General features: G+C 40.6%; 1 pseudogene; it reads right to left on the reverse strand.

Annotated features, from left to right (window-relative positions):
• Window positions 1–361: 361 nt before the first annotated feature.
• On the reverse strand, window positions 362–5,968 carry LOC119584494 (annotated as a pseudogene).
• Window positions 5,969–6,203: the final 235 nt, after the last annotated feature.

Consider the following 6,203-nt stretch of genomic DNA (forward strand, 5'->3'; position numbering starts at 1 on the left):
CTCCGGCCATTCCTTTGTACACCAGGATTAACTTAGAAGCAAAATAAAACAAACAGCATGCCGCACCAAGAATATCCATTGTAACAAATGGAATAAAACTAAATTAAAATTATATATTAAATTATAAATTTCTCTCTCTAAATGACCATCCCTTTAGCTCTCTCCTTTCTCTTTATCAATCTAATTATATACTTATCTTTCTATCACCTTTCCTCCCTTTCTTCCATTTCTCCTCTCTCCCTTTCCTCCTCCGCTCCTTCCTCCCCTCTCTCCTTTTCCCTCTCCCTCTCCGTTTCCTCTCTCTCCCTCTTCCTTTCACATTCTCCTGTCAATTCACTGATCCGGATCATAATAGACCCACCTGGATGGCTTGCTGCGCTGCCTTCTCATGCGCTGGTGATGAGGCGAGAAGCAGGCGGTCGGGAGCTCTTTGTTGATCCCTCCTCTTGCCCCTTGTTCCTTGACTTGTCCCTCGAACCTCCGTGGCTGCATTTAGCTGCGGGAGGTTGGAGGAATTATATTATTTCTTGTACAACATCATAGGGTGTATCTTGGTGTGTATGTAATGTGGAAGAATTCGATGCTGGTTTGTTTATTATTGTTTCCTTCTTTTTAATAAATCATTAGTTGCTTTTCATTAATGACTGCGAATAACACGTGCACCTTTGTTTCTGTAGATCTGAAATCGTAGGATTATAAAGCCTGATGTTCTTGCTATTCCATTATCTCCCCTCTCTCCTTTCTGTATTCCCATCTTACTTCACTTTTCCCTCCCCCCTTCTCCCTGTCCTCTTCCTTTTTTCCTTCTCTATATGTCACACTCATTTCCTCCAGGCCATTCCCACAATCCTCTACTTTATCTTTTTCCCTGCATCTCCCATTCTTTTATAATCTACTCCTCCTATATTCAATCTTGACGTCCTCATTCCCACTCACTTTTTCTTTCCCTATACTTCCCTTCTCCTCACCTTCTCCCTCCTCATTCTCGTCCCTCTTTTCTTCTCCCTTCTGTTTAGCTCCTCTCTTTCTTTTCATCCTTCAGTCTCCCTTCCATTCTTGTCATCATTATACCTTCCTCCTTCTCCCCATCTGCTCCTTCTCTCCCTCAGCCTTCCTCTTTCCCTTCCCTTTCCTTTATCTCACTGCCCTCTCCCTCACTCACTCACTCACCTCACTATGCTTTCTTTGTTTCTTCCTCCCTCCCCTCCCCTTCTCCCCCCAAAAAAACTCACCTACGCCCCTCGGCTTCTCCACCCTCATGCCTGCCACAGCGTCTCCATCATTATATCCAGACGTGAGTTTGCCAGCGTCGAGAATGTCCTGAAGGAGGTTGTCAGGACAGGCGCCGACCCCGCTGGCGTCCGTCGGGCAGTCCTTGCACGTGCCGTCCTGCGGGTCCGCCACGTCGGACAGGGCAAGGCCGGATATTCCTGCGAGGAGCCAAGGGGATGGTGTTTTAGAGTGTGAGAACGTAGAATATTCTTTAGTGTTTCAGTCTCCTTTTTTTCTTGTTATTATTATTATTATTATTGTCCTTATCGTTACGGCTATCGTTTTTATAATATATATATATATATATTATATATATATATATATCATAATATATATATATATATATATATATATATATATATATATATACATATATATATATATATATATATATATATATATATATATATTATATATATATATACATAAATAAATAAATATGCATATATGTATCTTCTTCTTTTAACGGTAGGTTCATGTCTGAGCCGCCGTGGTCACAGCATGATACTTAATTGTAGTTTTCATGTTGTGATGCTCTCGGAGTGAGTACGTGGTAGGGTCCCCAGTTCCTTTCCACGGAGAGTGCCGGTGTTACCTTTTTAGGTAATCATTCTATCTATTTTATCCGGGCTTGGGACCAGCACTGACTTTGGGTTGGCTTGGCCACCCAGTGGCTAGGTAGGCAATCGAGGTGAAGTTCCTTGCCCAAGGGAACAACGCGCCGGTCGGTGACTCGAACTCTCGAACTCAGATTGCCGTCGTGCCAGTCTTGAGTCCTATGTTCTAATCATTCGGCCACCGCGGCCTTGGCGATCATGGGCTTCCATGATTTTCTTGGCAATTTGGAGCGGTGGTTTGCCATTGCCTTCCGCCCGGTGTTTTTTTTTTTTTTTATCGAGTCACCTTCTCTATTTACCCGGTTCTGGGACCGGCACTGACTTGGGCTGACTTATCCACCCGGTGGCTAGGCAGGCAATTGAGGTGAAGTTCCTTGCCTAAGGGAACAACGCGCCGGCCGGTGACTCGAACCCTCGAACTCAGATTGCCGTCGTGACAGTCTTGAGTCTGATGCTCTAACCATTCGGCCACCGCGGCCCCACATATATGTGTATATATATATATATATATATATATATATATATATATATATATATATATATATTTATTTATATATTTATATATATATAAATATAAATATATAAAACTAAGTAACTATTTACATAAGTAAATTTGAATATATATATATATATATATATATATATATAATATATATATATTATATATATATATATATATTCATGTATATATATAATATATAATATATATATTATATATATTATATAATATATAATATATATATAATATTTTATATATATATATATACATGAATATATATATATATATATATATATATATATTATATATAAAATATATAAAACATATATATATATTATGCTCAAGTCAGTGCCGGGTAAATAGAGATGGTGACTCGATAAAAACACCGGGCGGAAGACAATGGCAAACCACCGCTCCAAATTGCTAAGAAAAAATCATGGAAGCCCATGATCGTCAAGACCGCGGTGGCCGAGTGGTTAGAACATCGGAATCAGGACTGGCACGACGGCAATCTGAATTCGAGGGTTCGAGTCACCGACCGCCGCGTTGTTCCCTTGGGCAAGGAACCTCACCTTGATTGCCTACCTAGCCACTGGGTGGCCAAGCCAGCCCAAGTCAAGTGCTGGTCCCAAGCCCGGATAAATAGAGAGAATGATTACCTAAAAAGGTACCACCGGCACTCTCCGTGGAAAGGAAACTGGGGACCTACACGTACTCACTCCAAGAGCATCACAACATGAAAACTACAATTAAGTATCATGTGTGACCACGGCGCTCAGACATGAACTACCGTTAAAAGAAGAAGAATATATATATATATATAATATATATATATATATATAATATATATATATATATATATATATATACATGAAAAATGCAGCTTTAATAAACAGGATATAACAACATAAGATAATACTACATCATTTGAACAGCAAAATAGCTCTCCTTTTAAAAAATCAAGTTAAAAATTGACGGAATATGACGAAACACAAGATTAAACCCCCAAAAATGGCTAACATATCAAGCAAATTAGCGAACTCTTACTCACCAACATCTGGATTGAATTCCTCATTGCCTAATTCGACCCAATTCGAATAGGAATAGAAGTCCTGTATTGCACTGAGGGACAGGCCGAGCATGTAGATGGCGGCGCTGTAGTCACCAGCCTGTATTGCCTTTACGATCCGCGGCCAACGCCCCGTCAGTATCTGCTGAGACTCGGAGAACCTCTCGCTGCCGAAATGGTACCTGGGGGAATAATCACGAATCGATGAATAAATAAATGTTTGGGAGATTATTAAAGATTAAGATAAAAAAATAGATAAAAAAAACTGATTTCTGGACAGATAAATAGACGAGCATATGGGATGACTGTATGAATAAATAGATAATCAGATAAAAGCGTCTATATATAGGTAGAGATCTACGTAGGACGAACCACTCCACCCCCAGTAATGATAAAATAACGATAGTAGCAACAACAATAGTAGTAGCAGTACCTGTAGCAGGAGCAACAGCAGCAGCAGCAGTAATTGTTTTAGTTTTATAATAATAGTAGTGACAGTGGTAGTTGTAGTAATAGTAGTGGAAATAGTGTCATTAATCTCGGATGTAGTAGTATCAGAAGTAGTAGTAGCAATAACAGTAAACGAATAGTGACCATCCGCCAGTCTCTGCGTTCCGCTCACCTCGGATCGGAGCCGAGGTAGCCCGCGTCGGCTTCGGCGGCGGCGTCCACGAGTGAAGCTACAGTCGAGAGGAACGGCTTCGGGGAGGACTCGGCGCCGAAGTACTCCGCGTAGGCTTCCTCCAGCGTCATGCCGTCGCGGTGGTTGTAAACACCCTTGGCTGGAGGCACCGTCTGGGAGGGTGAGACAGAGACCTTCGGCTGAGAATGGGTTGTGGGGATGTTTACGGTTGATATTTTCCTTTGAGATGAATAGTCAGTTGCCCAATGGGAAAATTTCAGTTAGAGTGGGCTGCTGGGAAGGAGCTGTGGTGGCAGTTTGGGTATCGTCATGGAGGGGGGGGTGGTGTATAGGGAAAGTGTTATGGTGGTCAGAGGAGATTGTAGACGCTGATTTGGTTGTTGGCAGTGGGAGAGACGTAGAATAAGAAAACAGAGAAAAAGTGCAAGAAAATGGAAAAAACGAAGAAAAAGAAAACAGAGGAAGAATAAGAAAACGCAGACAAGAGGAAGAGCATGAAAACGGGGAGAACAACGGGAATCGGGAAGAATAAGAAAACGGAGAACAGGAATTATAAGAAAACGAAGAGAATAGGAAGAACTAAAATAGCGGGAAAGGTAGATCCAAACACGTCATAAAAAGATATTTAACCGCTAAGCCCCAAAACAACCCTCTTTTGGGAGAATTTCACCTTTTTAATCAATGACAAACATTTTACATAAAGGATAAAAAAAGGGGAAAAGAAGCTTTTTTATACTTGTATAACACAATTGCACTTATGTTACTGTCACGATAACTGCTGTTATAATTTTTCAATATACAGTAATATTTTTTGCGCGGGCGATAAAAAAAAAAAAAATCATGTAGTTCCATTTTCCTGCTGCATTTCTTTAATAGTTATCCTACACTCATGTTATTATCGTTACCATCACCATCATCATCACACACCATCACCGCCCACATAAATCCATTAACAACCGATAGTATTCCTGGAACCGACGTATCGCGTATATAACCAAACATGGGTACCCGTGCTCTCACACCCTCCTATCGTCCTTTACATTCCTCTATCTCAAACTTCCTCCCAACCTTTTGCATCACTTCCTCTTCTCCCTTCCTTCCTGCCCACGACTATTTAAATCTGTGTACTTAAATCTTTGCTTTATCAATCATTCTTTCTATTTCTCTATTCAACTACCTCCCAAACCCTTTCCTATTATAAAGCAGATTATGATCAGCTTACTATAAATGTGAGATAATAAAGAAAACTAATAACATGTAGGTAATAAAAAGATAAATGCCTTTTCAACTACAAACTGAACTTTAACAATATCAGGTATTTCTCAAAAGGAACCCCCACCAGGTGTTTGGAAGCGATAAAACTGAAAGTCATTGGAAAAGCCAAGAAAGCGGGATCAGATAACTCGTTGTTTATAGAAGGGAAAAAGTGATTTACGTTCTTACATAATGGCTGCGCCCGAGTAGGACGGTATTGGTTGATGAAGGAGTGAAGAAGATTTATATTCAGTGAATAAACTGTGAATAAATTAAAGTAGTAGATGTACAAATCAACAAGAAAGAAGGTATAGGGTTTAAATGAACGAGTAAACAGGTAAATCTTTAAGGAAATAAATAGTGAACAGCAAATGAAGACAAATAAATAAAATCTTACTCTGAAATAATCTACGATGACCCTCCTCACTGCCTCCCTGGTGATCTCCTGTGATGCCACACACGCGTTGCCTCTGTCGAACTCACGCAGTAGATCCCAAAGATGTCACCTTCCCTCTCCAGTATCGTCCCTCGACCCGGGAAAACGCCGCCGAAGGAGCCGCGAGTGCCAACAGAAGGAGGCCAAGCGGCCCGGATTTCCGACCGCGACGCTCCATCGCGAAGGGATTACCGGTTCGGGAGTGTGTTTTCTTCTTATAATTCTTTTTCCTCTCCTAACTCTTCTTATTCTTTTTCTTCCTATGCGTTCAGTGATTCCATTTGTTGGTGTTTTTATTTGCCTTTTTTCATTATAATCTTTGTGAGAAACGTTTAAATTTTATGTTTTGGGAAACGACGGTATGGTAAATTCTCGCGATGAACAGTCTGGATAAAAACCTAAAACAGGCCCGT

Source organism: Penaeus monodon, chromosome 2, assembly GCF_015228065.2.
Source record: "Penaeus monodon isolate SGIC_2016 chromosome 2, NSTDA_Pmon_1, whole genome shotgun sequence".
Classification (NCBI taxonomy): Eukaryota; Metazoa; Arthropoda; class Malacostraca; order Decapoda; family Penaeidae; genus Penaeus; species Penaeus monodon.